At 40.9% G+C, this 20,316-nt stretch overlaps 1 pseudogene; it reads right to left on the reverse strand.

Annotated features, from left to right (window-relative positions):
* Positions 1-1,738: 1,738 nt before the first annotated feature.
* Positions 1,739-19,909, reverse strand: LOC101436431 (proline-rich protein 3-like; annotated as a pseudogene).
* Positions 19,910-20,316: the final 407 nt, after the last annotated feature.

A 20,316-nucleotide genomic window follows, 5' to 3' on the forward strand; every position in this document is an offset into this window, starting at 1 on the left:
TCTTTTATGTTTTTTAATGTGACATTCTTTGTGATCTATTAACTTTAATTTAAAAAGTGCAAAAAAGAAAAAAAATCTAAAAAAAGCAAATATAAAATCTGTCAAGAGTATAACAAATATTTAAAAACTATAATAGCTCTATATTCTTAAATTAAGAAATAGCAGATCTTCCAAATTTATTCTATTCTGTTTCTACTGAGTTTTTTACAAATATAAAAATGTTAAAAAGAGAAAAAAAATTCATTCTCGGTTCTCCGGCAGCTCTCATCTCTCCCTCTTGCCACCCCCCCACCCCCAATTTCCTCAGGGCCGGTTGAGAATCCAATCTGTTCACTCTTGTTTTCATGGAAGATATACGGTGCCAGGGATGTAGCGGAAGAAGGTGGGGAGCGAGCAAGAGTTCTGTCCAGATTCTAGCCCAAGATAAGCCAGGTGGAGAGTCAAAGATTCAAACAAAGGGACAGTGGCCTCACAATGACACAGTCTAAAACAGGCTGGACAGGAGATAGGGCAGGCCCGCCAGAGTCTTCAAAGCCTGTCTCCCCAGCCTTCTCCCGAACCAGGATAACTGACACTGCGAGAAAAGGGGAGGGAGGTAGTCTTGTGGAAGGTGTCACAGTTCTCCCACGTTGGGAGGTGGGGAAAGTCTAGAGGCACCAAGAGTCTCATTCCTTTTGGCAGATGACTTATTCTAGTGGTGGGCAATCACAGAAATGCCACAGCCACTGCCAAAGGCTACAAAGGGGTGCACAGTTTCACAAAGCACAGTGATCACAGACCATAGTGGTGGGGATCGTGCTACTGACACAGACTTATTGTGATTCTAGCAATGGAAGAACTCTGATCATTGATAAAGGCAGTGGCCGCTGGAGGTTCTGAGGGGAGGGAGAGGGAAAAACAGGTGTAATATGAGGGCATTTTGGGGGACATTGGAATTGCCCTGCATGATATTGCAATGATGGATACAGGCCATTATATATTTTGTCATGACTTACAAAACTGCCGGGGACAGAGTGTACACTATAATGTAAACTATAATCCATGCTTAGTGGCAATGCTTCAATGTGTATTCATCAATTGTAACAAACATACCACATTAATGAAGGATGTTGTTAATGTGGGGAAATGTGGGAGAGAGGGACATATGGGTATCCCCCATATTTTTTATGTAACATTTATGTAAACTAAGTATTTTTAAAATAAAAATAAAGTGTTTTTTTAAAGTGGGAAAAAAAAGCAGGGAGAGTGGCCTTTCAGGGAGTTACCTTTGTACAACCTGGTTTCACAAAGCAGCTGACAACATTGCAGGAAAGAGGTATCACGTAAAAAGGCCTTAGAACCAGCAAGTAGAAGAAAGGGATGGTAGGAAACTGCTCCAGGGCTCTCAGGGGTCAAGGACAATACTGGGGAATGAGTGGGCAGATGCACCAATGAGGTCTCCTGTTCAGCAGGTATTTGGCTAAAGGGAAGAGCATCCAGGAGGCAGCTGAAGGGAGCAAAGTTGGGGTCCTGAAGGCAAGTCTTTGAGGTTGGTTCAGAAGAGAGAGTGCACGCTGTGCACCAGTGATGAAACACAATTCTGAAGACCAAATGGGGAGGTGGTGGATGAGGGTGGACATGTCACTGGCTGAGGGCATTGGGTGGCAGAGCCTCAGAGGAGCCATCACAGGGCCGCCAGGAAATACATGGCTGCAGGCTCATAGAAGGCTCCTTCCTGCTTGGATGGGAAGGCACAGTCTCACAGAGTTGGTCCATTGACGCCTGTGTGGTAAAAGGCAGAGAAGTCCTCATATCGACAATGCTCTTTTTGGCAAAGTTTCAGCAGACAAGGTGGTCGGATTTGTCTTCTGTAACTTGGAGGTCCATCCTTAGGCCAGCAGGAGTTCTTGATAAGAGACCTGCTTTTGAAACTTCGAGAGTTTCTCTGCTCTTGGTGAAAGACTCTTCTGGAGAGATCTCCATGGCCTGGCCACAGAGCAAGAGATTCAGCATTGGCTTCCCACCAACCATGACCATATCGACCAGACCTGGGACCTAGGCCTCCCCAAATTGGGCCCCTACCTCATGGAGGAGGTGGGAGACTCAGCAGTGGTGGAATCATTGACCCCTCTTGATCCTGGAGGATCTCTGTGAAGAGCTGCCTTGGGGTTGCCAGGCTTTCCTTTGGCCATAGGCGGAGGCCCCAGAAGGCTGGGTGGTCCTGTGGGATTCGTGTCATCCTTCTCTCCAGTCTCATCTCGCTCCCTCTGGCGGCGGGGTCTCTGGTGGTGGCGGCGCCAGTGACAGCTGATTCTGCTTCTTTTGCTTCATGCATGGTGGCTGCGGCAATGATTGCTGCCAGATTTCCAAATTTATTCTTATTGCTTAAGACCAGTTGATTTTTTGTTCACCAGTTACCATGTTTAACAGCCTCGATGAGCTCACAATACCTATTTTGTGTCATTATGGGTGAGCATATCTCTCTGTATTCTTACTATTGCCTTCTCAAATTTTGCGTGTGCTTTTGAAATCCTAAAGATTATATATGTATATATAAAATCTTACATTTTACTTGGACTAAAATACTACTTCTCATAGTAAAAAAAATGAGCAGTAGTCTTCCTTGTTGTCTAAAAACATAATTTAAAGTTAAAATCAGTTACTCTACTTATGTGCCATAGTAAAAATCAGTAAAAAGATGTGCAGGCCTGGAAAATTATCTCTCAATAGATTTTGAGTAACATGAAATGAACACAACCGAATAAACACTTAATCTTTCTTAAACGTTAATATCTTAGAGGGATAATAATGTTATATCTTGCTCCATTCAAATGTCACTGATTGAGATTTTGATACTGCTGTGAACCTAATATTTAATTGGCCCCTCTTTCAAAGATTAGGCAGTGGGCACTGACTTTTTGTCTACATCAACTTAAATACTTTGTTTCTTGATGGTGTCTTTCAAGTTACTTCCATAGTATATGATCACTGTTAAATTCCATGAACTCATACCAGCTATGTATCCATACCAGAGGTTGTAGACTTCTTCCAATGTCCGTTGTGACAGTCAAGAACACACTTAACTGTGTTTATCATTTGTAAACAGGGAATTCTTTTTTTTTTTAATAATTTTATTTATTTCTCTCCCCTTCCCCCCTCCCCCACCCCGGTTGTCTGTTCTGTGTCTATTCGCTGCGTCTTCTTTGTCAACTTCTGTTGTTGTCAGCGACACGGGAATCTGTGTTTCTTTTTGTTGCATCATCTTGTTGTGTCAGCTTTCCGTGTGGGTGGGTCCATTCCTGGGCAGGCTGCACTTTCTTTCGCACTGAGTGGCTCTCCTTACGGGGCGCACACCTTGCGCGTGGGGCTCCCCTACACGGGGGACACCCCTGCGCGGCAGGGCACTCCTTGTGCGCATCAGCACTGCACATGGGCCAGCTGCACACGGGTCAAGGAGGCCCAGGGTTTAACCGCGGACCTCCCATGTGTTAGGTGGACGCACCAACCACTGGGCCAAGTCTGCCGCCCAGGGAATTCTTTACTAGTCTGAAATCCTTTAGCATGGAACTCTGAATCTCTGAAATAAAAGATTTACATCTTTGCCATGGAATTGGTATGGGGGAAGAATCACACGCAGAGCATGAATTTAACCTGGGCATTCATGAACCAAATAAACCATAAAAACCATAGGGAATAAGCATTTTATAAATCATTGGCATGTCTGCAAACTTTTTATACAGTACTGTCTCTTCTGTGGGTTCTTTCTCAGTTAATAATGTCACCATGAAATTCAATTGACATTTTGAAGCTATTAAGGACAGAGCCACATGTCAATGAACATCTTTTTGTCAGAGTATTGACCAAAGCATGTGAACAGGAGAGACTGGATTCTAACTTGGCCTTCTTCTTCATTTTGGTTTCCACATTCTTTGAAAGGATCTTAAGTCAAGTGCTCAGATTTGTTGAATGAGAACTAGGCCATTCAGTATTTATCATGTTGTCTCTAGCTCCCAATATGTAAACAATTTAAAGAGTAAAATCAATGTGTTAAATATTGGAATTTCATAACCTAATTAACATCTTTCACGAATGCATATCTACATAGATCTAGGTTATTTGTGCTGTATTCCAGAAATTCTAAGTAAATTGGCTAGTGGGTTTGCCAGTGGCATTTAAAATTCATTTTGCTTTTCTAAGAGGATTTTCATCAGCAAATGTTTATTACATTCTTACTACATGCAAGACACAGCAATAGATATCAGAAAGATTATAAAGATGCATAAGGCACAATTTTTAAGACTCCAGGAATGCTAGTATGCATGTTGATTTGGTTTTCTGATGAAGGACCTCTTCTAATTTTTTACTTCTAAATAAATGGTATAGTATCTTCAATATATTCATATGTTTGGAACCTCTAGTTAGAAACAAGAACCAGCTGCCCTATTCCATTCATATCATCCAAATAACTTATTATTTAAAGAATATCTCTAATTAGGGAATGAATATTGTTTATGTCCACAGTATATCAAATGTTTTGTCATTCCCAAAATTTTAAGTATTAATCAGTTAGCTGTTAGTTTGCTTCCAAACTACAAGCTGCTAAGGAATGTTAAGTACTTAAAGGATAAAAGGGCAGATTAACTATTAATGTAATATGCCTGCAATAGTTGACTCCCTACTTAGCATGACCATTATGTACTACAGCCTACAAAATTATTTTTCATGCTCCCACAGCAGAGCTAGAGTGCCATATGGCCATGCTTGTTTTTCGTCAAATAATTTTTACATAAACAGCTGGTGAACTGTTTTTATTGTAACAGTGCACATATTTTTGAGACAGTTAAGAAGGATTGATGCAACTCTAGTCACTGCCTGTTTTTATGTCAGTGTTAAGGAGAAATTCAAATTCGTATTCTTTAAAATGTGGACTTTTGTATTCTTGTCACCATGGTCAGTTCATAAGAAAGATTTTTTTTGATGTAGTGCAGTAATTATTGGCATGTTTACAAACTTGAAGCAAGAAACAGAACTTAATCATAAGGGAACTTCAACTTAACATGGCATATTCAGTGTTTTTATTTTTAATACTCTCATGAATTTTTAGAGGCAGAGCTGATATGTTTTGGACTATTTTACAGGCAGTTTTAATATGACTATATTTGGTTTTGAAACATAGCTTCAACACATTCTGATAAGTGATATAATAACCAGAAGATTTTTTAGCAGTTTCATGTGTATCTGTGATGTGAGTTGATTTGAAGATGATTTGCTCCAAAAGACCCCCTCCCATCTTCGGTGACAGATATTTCATCTGTTAAAGTCACCGGCACATTCAAAAATGCAAGTATAGGCATTTTCTTTTGAATTCTAAATTAATGATGACCAATCCTCAGGTTTTTGTAAGGAGATTACCACAGTGCTTAGAATGCTAACCTATAGACCTTTAATCCTTTAAATCTAATTTTATATTTAATGTTTCAAAAATCCCCCTGTAACCAGAATCTATTCCCATTAGACAACTGGTAAGGATTAATTTATTATTATAACTCACTGATTCTTTAGTCATCGGATATTAGAGACTATAAAATATGTTTCATTGGAGAAAAGAATGAATGCTTATAATTATGCCATTTAGGAACATAGGACCTCAAGGTCAAGATAATCAAGAACATCTAGCTGCCACATACTAATGGCAAAGTGTATATAAAATGTAGGAAATAGAAGGAACAATTTTCCCAAGCCTACAGCTTGCATTATATTCACCTATCTGGTCTTTATATCTTTTTTTAAAATCTATTCTTTTTTATTAAATTTTAAAAAAGATACTTACATTGCATAAATGCTACATTAAAAATGTAGGGGATTCCCAAATGCCCCACTCCCTCCCCCTCCCACACTTTCCCACATTAACAACATTCTTCATCAGTGTGGTACATTTGTTACAATTGATAAACTCATATTGTAATATTGCCACTATCTATTCTTTTTTTGATTCTACAATTTTTTAAAATGTTAGGAATGCAGTACATACTTTCACAGAATATTTTCGTTCTATATACAAAATAAAAAAAGAAGGGACCATATTTCATTTATTCTTATTTTTTCTTGATTTTTAAAGAAGCTTTAGATTACATAAATGTTACATCGAAAATAAAGGGATTCCCATGTACCCCACCCCTCCCCCTCCGACACTTTCCCACATTAACAGCATCTTTCATTAGTGTTGTACATTTGTTAAAATTGATGAGCACATATTGAAGCATTGCTACTAACCATGGTCTATAACTTGCATTATGGTTTACACTTTGCAACACAGAATTTTATAGATTTTGACAAAATGTATAATGGCCTGTATCCATCATTGCATTATCATGCAGGATAATTCCAATGTCCCCAAAATGTCCCATGTTACACCTATTCTTCCCTCTGCCTCCCCTCAGAACCTTTGGTGACCACTGTCTTTATATCAACATTACAAGTTTTTCTGTTACTAGAATTATAGTAAGTCTACATTGGTCCGTAATTGCATCCACCCCTTATGTTTGTTCATTCCCCAATCTTGAGGATTTGGAGATGGTGATGCCCACTCTGTTTCTGATTGAGAGGGGGCTTAGATACCATGGGGCAGATGGATGGTACTGTTTTGCTTGTTTACAGTTGCAGATACTGTTTTTTGGCATGAGGTCCTAGGTTAATTTTATATTTAACTTTTAGAGGAACTGCCATATTGTTTTCCACAGTGGCTGCCCCATTTTACATTTCCATGAATAATGCACCAGAATTCCAATTCTCCACATCCTCTCCAACATTATTATTTTCCTTAAAAAAAAAATAGCCATCTTTGTGATTGTGAAGAGTTATCTCACTGTGGTTTTGACTTCCATTTCCCTAATGTCTAATAATGTTGAGCATCATTTCATATATTTATTAACTGTATATCTTCTTTGGAGAAATGTCTATTCAAGTCCTTTGGCCATTGTGTTGTTTATCTTTTTGTTGTTGCATTGTTAAAGTTCTTTATATATTCTGGATATTAAACTTTTATCTGATATATGGTTTGAAGATATTTTCTCTCATTCTGTAGGTTGTCTTTCACTTTCTTGACAATTTCTTTCAATGTGCCATGTTTCATTTTAATGATTAAAAAACTCAGCTGGAATAAGGAACTTGTCATTTAAACATGCAATACCTAAAATTGTTTGTTTGTGTGAATTTTAACTGCTGTCCTACTGTTTCTTTTCTCCCAAATATATTCTATTCTTAAGGAAGTTAAGAAAATGGATTAGGTGAGACAATACATTTTTGTAAAGGTGTTTTTTCCCCCAGTAAATCCATTCAGATTACTTCTCCAAAAGTTTAGGTCTAAGAAGTAGAAAGTCAGCTATACCAATGATGTTAACTATGAAAGAGAATATGTAACTGTTCAGAGATAGTTTCTCCATGGGCAGCAAACAGCCTTGGATGATGAGTATAATGCTTTCCTCCTTAGGAGGGGACAGGCATGCTTACTGACCATTATATGAGATTCATGTTTCCTAAACTCAGCGCTCCTCTCCTGTAAAGCAACTCAAGGCGCATGCTGGCGTCACCTGCTCTCTTCACATCACCCTGTGGGAATTGGGACTTAAGGAACCTGTGCAAGAAAATGCTGATAACTCTGGCTACTGCTATTACTGTGAGTAATAAAATTCTTTGTATCTTACCCAAGAGCCTCATGTCTTCTCCCAGTATCCATGAAACTGACACAGGCTAACTTGTTAGCTTGCAAGAAGGGTAAAACCGAAGGCCCTTCACAGTTCTTGAGAGTAACCACATATATCTATTTCTCCCATTCCTAGTTGAAATGCTATTAATAGCCTTTTAAAAGTGTAAGAAGAGACACTTTAATATTTTCTTTCCATCCTATTTTGCTTTATGATAAAATTTAGCAGTATCACCAATTAAAATGTCTTCATCTCAGTTAAATTCCTTGAGATACATCATTAAAATGTGGGATAATCAATACGGTAAGGAGTGGAAGTCAAAGAAAGATATTTATATCAATTATTTATCAAAATGAGTAAGCCATTTTAATTTGCCTACTTGTAGCGCCCTATACATTATTTTAACAAAACATCAAACTCACTGAGGTTAAATAGCGATAAAAGTAAACTACATTTTTACATATATACATATATATAACTTGTTTATGTTCATGTTTTTGGACTTTAAACACTTTTGTCAGAACTGTAAGACTATTGCATATGTACTTTGAGGAAGATACATGAATATTAAACCACATCACTAAACAAGCTCCTTCTCTAATTACTTATTAGGTTTTTTTAGTCTTTCTTCTGTTTAAGCAGCATGGACAATAAACAAAGAGAGAGAAAATTATCCTACTCATAATTGGCATTGATTATCTTATATAATCCTTTAAAATAGTTGTGTGCAGCTTTTAAAATGGATTGTATTGAAGAATATCAGAGGGAAATAAAGGTATTTAACTGATAAGAATTTGCCTGACTTTCTCTCATGGGCTTTTCTTGTCCTACCCACCCTCTCAATTTTTTCTTCTTCATTTTCAGCACTACACAATTTCAAACATGTACTCTTGGTGGGAGGGAAAGCAGGCAGTTTTAAGTCCCGGTGTGAAACTGCAGGTATCATCAGTGATTTATGACTATATGTGGGCAGCAGTATTACTACTTTCATCTCATGTTTGCCTAAACTCTTATAGTGCCTGATGGAATGGGAAATATCTTCTCCCTGGATTTCATCAGCAGTAGGATTAATTTGCTGGCCCCACAGCAATCAGAACTCTTGTGCTGGTAGGGTTAGAGTTTTGGATCACATCACAGATTGTTTCTATCACCAAAGAGCAGGGACCAACTTCAATAATAGGTACAGTTTTATTCAATCATTTTTATGCAGGTGCACTTGATATCTTTATGGAACCCTTGGAAGCTAGAATTAGGGTATATTGTGATTCTTTGAGAAAAATTTTCTCACTCAGAAATCTATGGATATTGTTAAATGCCTTTCAGATGTTGTATCAGCATTAACCCATACTTAGGGATGGACCCTAAAAAATCAGACATAAGTAGACCATGAAAAAATAGGCTTTCGGGCATTCACCAGAGTGCTATTAGTTTGACAATGTTTGAAGCCTGTGTTTCCTCTATTATTCCTGATCTCAGACCTAAAAACTCATGAAGAAGACAATGCTAATGCTTGTCCCTAATTTGTAAGCAGTATGCTGAGACTCACAGGTAGAAAAAAATTAACACAAAAATGATGATGGTTGTTAAGTCGAGGGGAGTATTTGTCCATTAAAACTAATTCTATATTGTCAAAAGTCTCATATCATTCCAGAGTCTAACATGTAGCAACAGATTTGGAAAGAGGGTCAGTACTTCTTTGGGGCTTAAGGGATGGGGCCGAGAGTGAGGATGTGGTAAATGTCAGGGCATGAACCAGTGTCATGGAAGAAGTGACCATAAAGCATTGGGTTGTGGCTAATGAGTGGAGGGCCATCGATTAGATATGGAGTTTAGGGATGGAAGAAGTATCAGAGAAGGGGTAAGGATACCTGTTTCAAAAGTTACTTGCCTAAATAACTAGTGAGATCTTAAGAACTGGTTTGTGATTATAAAATCCATGTGAATATCAAAGCACAGTCTGCACGAGAATGACTATATCAAGTGCGTAGGTAAAACACAGGGATTAAAATGGTGACCAATCTCAAAGAGTAGCCCATTTTGAGCAAAAGTACCACCTACCTATGAGATGAATAGTCAGAAAACCAATCCTTCTAAACAAGGCCTACGCAATGTACAGATTAAAAACTGTGCACAGTTTATTTCTGTAAATACCAGTTTAGGTTGCTAATTTCTCACACATTATCGCTTACTCTCTGGGGTGTATGCCCTGTAACTACTTTAGTTCACCTAAATGTGTTTATTTGTTGTAGGTTAATTATTCTCTTTTGTTTAAAATAACTGATTGAATATGCTTATAATTTATGGTAATTATACAGTAGTGTGCTTACATTATGGTAATAATGAGGGTTTATTAGTAACACTGTGCATGGTTAAACTACCTACATAATTATTTTGTAAGAGTTCTGGCTTCAAAAAGTTGTTCTTCTAGAACTTATTTAGCCTTAATTACAAAGCACCGTTACCTTGTTCTTTTTGTTACTGTGAGCTTTGGGATTTGGTTAATTATGACCAACAAATATTAAGAACTAGTCCTACATAAATGAGCAAGATAAGTACTAAAATGTCTAAGACAGAAAGATCACTTGAAGAATACATATACAATACGGTAAAAGCTATTGAAAAGGGAAAAGAAATGTCAAATTACCCAGATATTTGGTATCTACAAAGTTAAAAAGGAATAAATACTATTTTACTTATTTATATATCAATGGATTAAATAAAATGGCTAGTTAAACATTACCAATACAAAGCTTATTGGGTATTCATGTTTCCTTAAAGTTCCTTTTGTTCTAGTTTGATACCATATTTGCATTATTCTCCCCACCAAACCTTCCTTCCCTTTCTCTTCTCCTTTTTATTCTTGTCTTCTTCATCTTACTCATATTATCATTATTATATAATATTCATAGATTATATGCACATAACCTAAATGTACAAATGCATACAGTGTAACCCATCCCCTATCAAGGTACAGTACAATTCCACCATCTCACAAAGATTAATCATGCCTTTCCTAGCTAATACTGGCAGACCATCTTATCACAACTGTCCCTGCACAGAGAGGCAAACACACTTGCAATTTTAGATTAGGTTGGCTTGTTCTAGAATTTTGTAATGGATTTATTGAGGGATAATTTCCATACAATACACTATATTTAAAGTGTACAATTTGGTAAATTTTGACACATGTATGCATCCATGTAGCCATCATCACAACTAATATAAAGAACATGTCTATCACCTCTGAAAGTTTCCTCATAATCCTTCTCTTTCTCATCCCTTTCTATCCATAGGCAACCACTTATCTTCTTTTTGTTGCTATATGATCATTTTAATTTCCTAGAATTTTAAATAAATGAAATCATACAGTATGCCCTCCTTTTTGTTTGGCATTTTTCACACAAAATAATTATTTAGAAATTCATCCATATTATATCGTGTATTAATAGTTTATTGCTGAATAATATTCTATTGTTTAGATATACCACAGTTTATCTGTTCATTTGTTGATGAATTTGGCTTAGTTCCATTTTTTTTACTATGAAAAATGAAGCTGCTATGAAATTTCCTGAAAACACATCCTTAAGTTGTCATAGACTTTCATTTCCCTTAGGCAAATACCTGGGCTGGTCATATGGTATATATATGTTTAAATTTTTAAGATTACCAAGCTGTTTCCCAAAAAGGGTATACCAATTTTGCATCACCACCAGCAATGTATGAGAGCTTTTTCACACCCTTGGTAAGGTTTGGTGTGGCCAGTTTTTTTAGTTGTAGCTTTTCTAATAGGTGTGTAGTTGCATCTCATTGGAATTTTAATTTGCATTTCCCTAATGATTAATGATGTTGAACATTTTTTTTCATGTGCTTCTCTGCCATTCATATCCCTTCTTTGGTGAATCATCTGTTCAAATCTTCTGTCCATTTATATTGGGATGTTTGTTTTTTTATTACTGAGTTTTGAGAGTTCTCTGTAAATGCTGGATACAAGTCCTTTATCAGATATATGTTTTGCAAACATTACTCTCATTCTATGTTTTGTTTTGTCATTCTCTTATTATCCTTTGAAGAGCAGAAGTCCAATTTTTCAATTTGCCCTTTTATGGATTGTCCTTTTGGAGTTGTAGCTAAGAAATCATTGCCTAGTCCAGGATTACAGTTTTTCTTTTATGATTTTGTAATGGGATTTTGTCTAGGTTCTTGACTATGGTGCAGAAAAGAATTTCAATAGTTTTCTGGGTTAGTTAGGCCAGTAATTTATTAAGGAATGGTGAGAAGAGAAATGGTAGGAAATAACAGATCTTAGGTCCCAGGCAGAGAGGAAGGGGCTGAAGAGTGATAAAGTGGGCCAATTTACAGATTGCAGTTCCCAATTATAAATTATAAATTCCCAGATTTACTTGTATATTGTTCCAGGCAGGGGCAAAGAAGCCAGAATAAGGTACAAACAGGCACTGGGGCAGGGCGAAGGCAAGAGAGGGCAAAAGGCCTTTGTGCTTGCTTTTTAAACTATTAATCATTCTGCCCCTTTGCTAATGGCACAAGAAGAGTTCCAGCTGTTTGCTGTTTTGATTGATTACCCCACCCATCAGTCCCCAGGAGGGTCCAATGATAAGGCCTCTGGAGAACACCGGGGCTTCTCCTGGCTTCCGAAGGAAACTTGTTTCGAATGGCAGAATCTTGTGAGGGTCTTTCAGCAACCATCTTGGGAGTACCAAATGATGCATGGACTTCTTGCCAGGTTCTGGATCTGTCTGTTGATTTCCTATCTAGCCTGCTTCAGTTTCTTCTAGAAGTTTTATAGTTTGGGATTTTACATTTATGTGTGTAATTCATTTTTAGTTAATTTAATATATGGTCAAAGTTTTTTTAAAATGTATATGGATTTCCAATTGCTCCGGTATCTTTTGTTGGAGATTATCTTTTCTTCATTGAACTACCTCTATGACAATCAGTTACCCATATATATTAGGGTCCATTGCCAGTCTATTTATTATATTCAATTGATTTATTTGTCTATCTCTACACAAATGCCACACTTTACTGATTAGTTTTCTAATTAGTCTTTATTTTTTTTTTTATTTTTTTATTTTTTATTGACTTTGTAATAATATTACATTAAAAATATATATGTGAGGTCCCATTCAACCCCACCCCCCACCCCCCCTCTCCCCCCCCCCAACAACACTCGTTCCCATCATCATGACACATCCATTGGATTTGGTAAGTACATCTTTGGGCACCTCTGCACCTCATATACATTGGTTCACATCATGGCCCATACTCTCCTCTATTCCATCAAGTGGGCCCTGTGAGGATTTACAATGTCCGGTGATTACCTCTGAAGCACCATCCAGGGCAGCTCCATGTCCCGAAGACGCCTCCACCTCTCATCTCTTCCTGCCTTTCCCCATACCCTTTGTCCATTATGTCCACTTTTCCCAATCCAATGCCACCTCTTCTATGTGGACATTGGATTGGTTGTGTCCATTGCACCTCTATGTCAAGAGGAGGCTCAGATTCCACCTGGATGCTGGATGCAATCCTCCCATTTTCAGTTGCTCTAATTAGTCTTTAAATCAAATAGTATCATTTCTCCAATTTTGCTTTTCTTTTTCAAAGCCATTTTGGCTGTTCCTTTTTGGTATTTTTTTAATCTAAAATTTCACTGAGGCAGCCGACTTGGCCCAGTGCTTAGGGTGTCCATCTACCACATGGGAGGTCCGCAGTTCAAACCCCGGGCCTCCTTGACCCATGTGCAGCTGGCCCATGCACAGTGCAGATGCGCGCAAGGAGTGCCGTGCCACACAGGGGTGTCCCTGCATAGGTGAGCCCCACGTGCAAGGAGTGCACCCCGTAAGGAGAGCCGCCCAGCACAAAAGAAAGTGCAGCCTGCCCAGGAATGGTGCGACACACACGGAGAGCTGACACAGCAAGATGATGCAACAAAAAGAAACACAGATTCCTGTGCAGCTGACAACAACAGAAGTGGACAAAGAAGACGCAGCAAATAGACACAGAGAACAGACAATGGGGGGAGGGGAGAGAAATAAATAAATAAATAAAAATCTTTAAAAAATAAAATAAAATTTCATTGGAGTATATCAGTCATACATAAACAATAAGTGTGTAGTAAAAGATGTAAACTTACAAAACAAACAGGCATATCATCATACAGGTCTCCCATACATCACCCCACCACCAACTCCTTGCATTATTGTGAAACATTTGTTTTAAACTATGAAAAAGCATCCTCAAAATATTACTACTAACTATACCACAGAATTTCCCCCCACCCCACCCAATTATTAATACCCTGTATTAGAATCATACATTTGTTATAGTTTATGAGAAAATGTTCTCATATTTGTTCTGTTACCCACAGCCCATCTTCCACCACTAGATTTCTTGCGTTATACAGTCCCATCCTTTGTACAAGCCATTCAATGTGAACACTCAATTGCTCTTATTTTCATGAGAGTTGTGCTGTCACCACTTCAGTCAATTTTAGAATGCTTTCATTGCTCCAAAAGGAAAAATCCCATAACCCTTTATACCCCCAATTTTTGCCCCTTGGAATTGATATAATATCTTTGCCATTGCTGCAAAAATATTACAATATTACTGTTAATTATCATCCTTAGGCTACATTAGTTGTAATTTTCCCATGTATCACCATATCCTTAATTCTTTGTAAAAGAAGAATATTCTTATATTTATACTGTTAACCACAGTCTTCATTCCATGAAAATCACTATTATACATTCCCTAGATTATTCTCTAGCTTCCTTTCAATTGACACTTACATCCACAGACTATCCCTCAGGCACAATCACATTTATAAATCAGCAGTGTCAGTTATACTCACTGTAATATGCTTTACCATCAACTCTATTCATTTACACACTTTTACAATAAACCTTACTTAAAATTCTACATACATTAAACATTAGCTTCCATTCTCAACCTGTTGCAGCAAAGCCAGGAGTTCCGAATGGCAGAGTAACCCAAACAGCACTCAGAGAGGCAGAGGAACAGATTTATTATGCACGGGCCCAGAGGAGAGTCAGTCTCCAAATTCTGAGCCCTGTTTTTCAGTTTTCATAGGTTTATACAGGATTTTATGTGGGATCAGCATGACTTTTGCTCATTGGCTAATGTGTTGCTAAGCAAAATTTTGCAAGCCAGGTTACAGAAGCAGAAGGCAGGTGCAAGGCCATGCTTTTTCTGGGCTGATTTACTGAAACGGGGGGCAAGAGTGGTTTGTTAGATTACAGAGGCGGGGGGCAGGAGTCGTTCATTTGATATTCTCTTGCGAGGCCATGTTCTCACAGAAACGGGGTCAGGAATGGCTCATTACATATTTTGCAAGGTTATGCTTTTTATTTCTCAATAATTCCCCCCTTTGACATCCTTAAAATGTTTTATAGGGCATCACTTGTGCTAAGTAGCTTATATCTCTTAGGGCCAGAACTCTTGCTGTTGCTCTCTGGGTTACTGTTGTTTCAATGAACTTGATAAGGGCATTGATTATGCAGGGGCCAAATGTGACTAACATGAGTAAAGTGATCAGGGGACTTGCTGGGGCAGGAGCCAAGAGGACCATTGTCCAAGATTCCAGCTCCATGCCTCCTCTAGTTCCCTTTTTCTTTTCTGAATCCAGTCTCTCAGCTCTTTTACTTTGGTTTAAACTATTCTTGATTGGTTGACATAATAACAGCATTCTTCCCCTGAGGAAGATGCATATTTGCAGCAGCTTGCTCGGTCGGTAGAGGTGGGGTCTGGCTGCGGACGAGGGGTCAGTCCCACTTGGGATGAGGGGTCGGTCCGGCAGCAGACGAGGGGTCGGTCTCACAGGGGTTGCGCGGTTCGGCTGATGGGGTCACCCGGCGAAGCCGGCGACGAGGGGGTCGCCTGGAGAAGCCGGCGACGAACTGGGGACAAGGGAGGCCAGGCCCTTGTCAGGGGCTCTCAGGACTGGAGGGCGCACAGCAGAAGAACTACCGCGGAGACAAGGTAAACACACAAGTCCAACTTTATTGAGGGAGAGGCAACAGTTTTATAGGGGCTGGGGAAGGCTGATTGGTCGAAGCCATGCCCTGTTCTGATTGGTTGCCGGAGAAAGGTCAGTGGGAGGTACTGGAAGGGGGAGGGGTGGTGGTTAGGGATTGGCTGTTGCTGTTGCTGGGGGAAGTGGCAGGGTTTAGGGATTGGTGGCTGCTGTTGCTGGGGTAGAGGGCAGACTTGAGTTTCCCGCCCACGCCTGGCTGTTGCTGCTGTGGGGGGGGGGGGGGGTGAAGGGCAGACTGGAATTTTCCACCCTGCGCCTGCGCAGGGAGAAAGAAGAAGGGTGTTGCCTCATAAGGCATCAGGCATCGTGTGGCGCTATCCGGGAGGAGGGGCGGCCGCGGAAGCATGGCTGCCGAGAAGGGGAGACCCGAGGGCACTCTGCGCCCATGCCGAGCTTCCTTCAGGGGTGGCGGTGGGCCCGACCAACCACCCTATTATGGGGGCAGCGGTTTGGAATAGGCCTACCGCGGCCGCCGCCCCCCGCCAGGCCAGCAAACCACACTTCAGCCCGAGGGGTGGCCGCACATATTCCTCCTTTTTCTGTTGTCAATAGATCTAGGGCTCTCCTGTTTTGCAGGGCTACTGCAGCTAGTGAGTTGACTTGGCTCTGGAGGGAGACTAGGGAGTCAGCAACTTGTTCTACACCCTCATTTAGTTCTCAGGAGAGTTTTTAATTAAAGTTCAAGGAAGAACCTAATCCTCCCAGTCCAGTTCCTACTCCTGTGACTATAACTGCTCCTATAAGGGCGGTGGCAAGCAAAGCTCATCTGGCCCTTTCTTGGTGCAGGCTTAGGGCTTGTTCTAGCTCATCTTCAGTGTATACTGATACTTCTGGTGCTATGAACACCATGCTATAACTCCCTATCCAATTGGCTTCTATGCATCTATACACAGTGTTTCCACATAGGAAGAACAATCCTGGGAGGCTACACTGGGTCAGGTTGTTTGCTAGGGTATTACTGGCAATACATAGGTTTGCAGGGATGGTCTCAACTGATTCTGAAGTTAGAACACAGTTTTTGCCCAGATTGCAGGTTATGTTGCTTTTATTGCCTCCTGAGAGAACTAGCCGGACTTTGAGGGCCATGGTGCCAATAGAGGTAATTTCATTTTTAATTTTAGTTAAGGTTTAGATGGGGGTCCACCCCAGAGGAGATGGGGTGCCTATAAAGGTTTTCCTTGAGAGGGGCAGGCACAACTAACAGATGTTGGCATCTTGGTGAGTGTTAAGGAGGAGGGTATAAGCGTTGCTCACTAGCAGCTCCACCTGCCAAACAGGAGCTATGAACTGAGTAAGTTGGTGGAGTCCTGTGAGGTTTACCCACTGATATTTGGGGACTTCGGCTAGCCAGAAGAATTTGGTACCGACCTGTTCTAAGACTTTTTCCTGGGCTTGGTCCTGCACCCCTCCCCTATCGGACATGCCTACTCGTGGGAGACAGGTCCAGCATACAGTCTCCCTTGGGTTACCCCAGGTTTTTCAGTCACCCCAGTGTTTCATTGCTCTTGTCCAGAACTTTTGCCAGTTTTCTGAACATAGGGTTACAGTTCAGATATCATAACATCTTGCTGGCACATAGGTGTAATAATTAAAGGCAGGGACAGGGGACCATTGTCCCTTGAGCTGTTTTAGCCTCTGTACAGTGATGGATATGAGGGCCTTGTAGCACCCAGTACAGCGGGGGTAAGAGTTGGCAGTAGCCCCAAGCCAAGTGAAGAAAAACAACTTAAGGTAGCAAAGCATCCTATAAGACACAAGTACATTATTAGATTAGTATCCTTCCAACTACACTGCAGTCTCTGGGAGTTGTAGCTGCTAGTCCAGTCCCTAACAGTAAGCTGAGCAGTCTGAAGAGGAGTAGGAACCAGGGAACAGGAGTGCATCTAGTCACGTGATGTTGATTCTTGGTGGCTCTGGGCAATTCGGATTTTCAAGGGACAGTCAGGTACAGGGTGAGTTGTCTAGTCATCTTGTTTAGTTGGAGTGTGCCCTTTTAACTCTAGTATGATGAATCCAAGGGGTAATACCTGAAACTTTGAGAGCAGTGGATTACAAGGATAATAGTATGTGAGCCCATCCAGGTGGGCTGGCGGGGCTCCTTCCTCAAGTCTTTTACCCAAACTAGGTCTCTGAGTAAGTGTGGGTGTACTGGGTGGCCTAGTGGGATGGGATCCCAAGACAGGACAGTTTTGTGTATTTGGGTCAGTGTTTTTCCCAACTGCTGGAGGGTAGAATCCTAGCCAGTCTTTCCTAGGAGCCTGAGATTTCCCTTGAAGGTTTGAATAATTGGGGGTGGTCATGAACACAGAATTTTAAAAGGTGAATAGTCTGAGGGCCCAGGGGTGCATCTGACTCTGAGGAGGGCTAATGGGAACAGATCTACCCATGGGAGGCCAGTTTCCTGACAGAACTTGGCTAGGGTGGTTTTGAGGGTTTGATTCATGTGTTTTACTTTCCCTGAGCTCTGGCGCCTATATGTTGTGTACAGCTTCCACTTAATTCCTAACATTTTTGCTAGCTCTTGGACGATGGCTGCTATGAAAGCTGGACCACTATCACTGCCTATGGACAAGGGTATTCCATCTGGGGAACTATTTCTCAGAACAATGCTTTAGTTAATTCTCTTGCTTTATCAGTGTGGGTGGGGAAGGCTTCGACCCAGCCCAAGAAGGTGCACATTATTACTAGTAAGTATTTATATCCTCAACTTGGTTTTACATCTGTGAAGTTCATTTTTAAGTCTTCAAAAGGGGCAGTTCCTATGTGCTGGATGCTGGCTGGGACCTGGGGACCTTGGGAGGGTTGTTTTTAGCGCAGATTTGGCAACGGCTGCTAACGGTGGTGCAGAGTGAGATCATCCAGGCAATGCAGCAATATTTTTTGAGCAGGGCTCCTAAAGCAGTTTTTCCTAGGTGGCTGAGCTGGTAGTATTGTTGAACCAGGGTGTAGGCGGCCCCTTTTGGGATGAAGACACAGCCATCCAGGAGTAGCCAGGTTCCCTCTGGGGTCTGGTGCCCTCCTTCTCTCTTTGCCTACTCCTGTTCCTCCTCGGTAGAGTTTAGTTTTTCAATGTGTTGCCCTAAAAGGGGCAAGTGAGGCACCGGTGGTAGGGCTTTCAGTTTAAGGGCTTTCTTGGCTGCCTCTTAGCCATTTCCTCAGCTAGTGCATTTCCTCTAGTAACTGCATCCATTCTCTTCTGATGACCCGACAGCGGATGATAGCAACCTTGCTTGGCTTCCAGACTGCTTTCAGTAGTTGAAGGATTTCTTTGTTATTTTTCATTTCCTTTCCTCCTGCAGTTTAGGTGTTCTCTCTCCTTATAAATTGCTCTAAGGATATGTACAGTAGCGAATGCATACTTAGAGTCGGTGTAAATGTTTACTGTTTGCCCAGTGGCCAGTTGTAGGGTCCAAATTAGCAACCAGAGTTCTGCTCGCTGTGCAGACCACCCTTTAGGTAGGGCAGCTGCTTCTACTACTTGTTCAGCCGTGGTGACTGCATATCCAGCAAGCCTCTCTCCATCTCTGATAAAACTGCTGCCGTCTGTGAATAGGGTTTGGTCTGGGCAAGGAGTGGCCTGTCCTGGAGGTTGGAGCAACTGGCAGACACTTCTGTTACTTCTGTGCAGTCGTGTTCAGGAGCTTCTCTTTTGGTCAGCAGGAAAGTGGCAGGATTCAGGGTGCACACGGTTTCTACTGTTGTCCTGGGGTTTTTACAAAGCAGGCCTTGGTAATGAATATGCCTGGGTTGGATAGTCAACGGTGACCGTATGAGTTCATTAAAGCAGTGATGGCCTGCAGCACCATGACATGAATGGCTTGCCCAAGAGTGAGCTTGTCAGCTTCTTTGACAAGGGCTACTGTTGCTGCTAAAGCTCTCAGGCAGGGAGGCCACCGGCAGCGACAGGATCTAACTGTTTTGATAGATAGGCAATAGGTCTCTGCCAAGGGCTGACTGTTTGAGGGAGGACTCCTAGGGCCACCTTGTTTTTCTCGAACACAAACAGGTTAAAGTCCCGAGATACATCCTGAAGTCCTAGGGCAGGGGCCTGGCTGAGCTGTTTTTTAATTTCTTCAAAGGGTTTTTGTTGGGTTAAACTCCAGACAAAGGGTTCTTTTTCGGGGCCTGTGAGGACTTCGTAAAGGGGTTTAGCCATAGCTGTAAAACCAGGGATCCAGAGGCGACAGAATCCTGCCACCCCCAGAAATTCACGGAGCTTTCTTTTAGTGGTAGGTGTTGGGATAGTGCAAATTACCTTCTTTCATTCCAGTCTGTGTTCAGTGCCCTTTTGAGGTGATTAGCCCTAGATACCTAACTTGTTGCTGGCAAATCTGAGCCTTTTTCCAAGACACTTTATAGCCAGTTTGTGTTAGAAGTTGTAGAAGGGCCCAAGTTTCCTCTTGGCAATTTTCTTCTGTCTTGCTAGCCAGCAAGAGGTCATTTACATACTGAAGGAGAGTATAATTTAAGTTTTCCTGTGGGTAGGAAGCCAGATCCACCACCAGGGCTTCTCCCAAAAGGGTGGAAAAGTTTTTGAAGCCTTGTGGGGGTCAAGTCCAAGTT

This window comes from Dasypus novemcinctus, chromosome X (assembly GCF_030445035.2).
Source record: "Dasypus novemcinctus isolate mDasNov1 chromosome X, mDasNov1.1.hap2, whole genome shotgun sequence".
Lineage (NCBI taxonomy): Eukaryota > Metazoa > Chordata > Mammalia > Cingulata > Dasypodidae > Dasypus > Dasypus novemcinctus.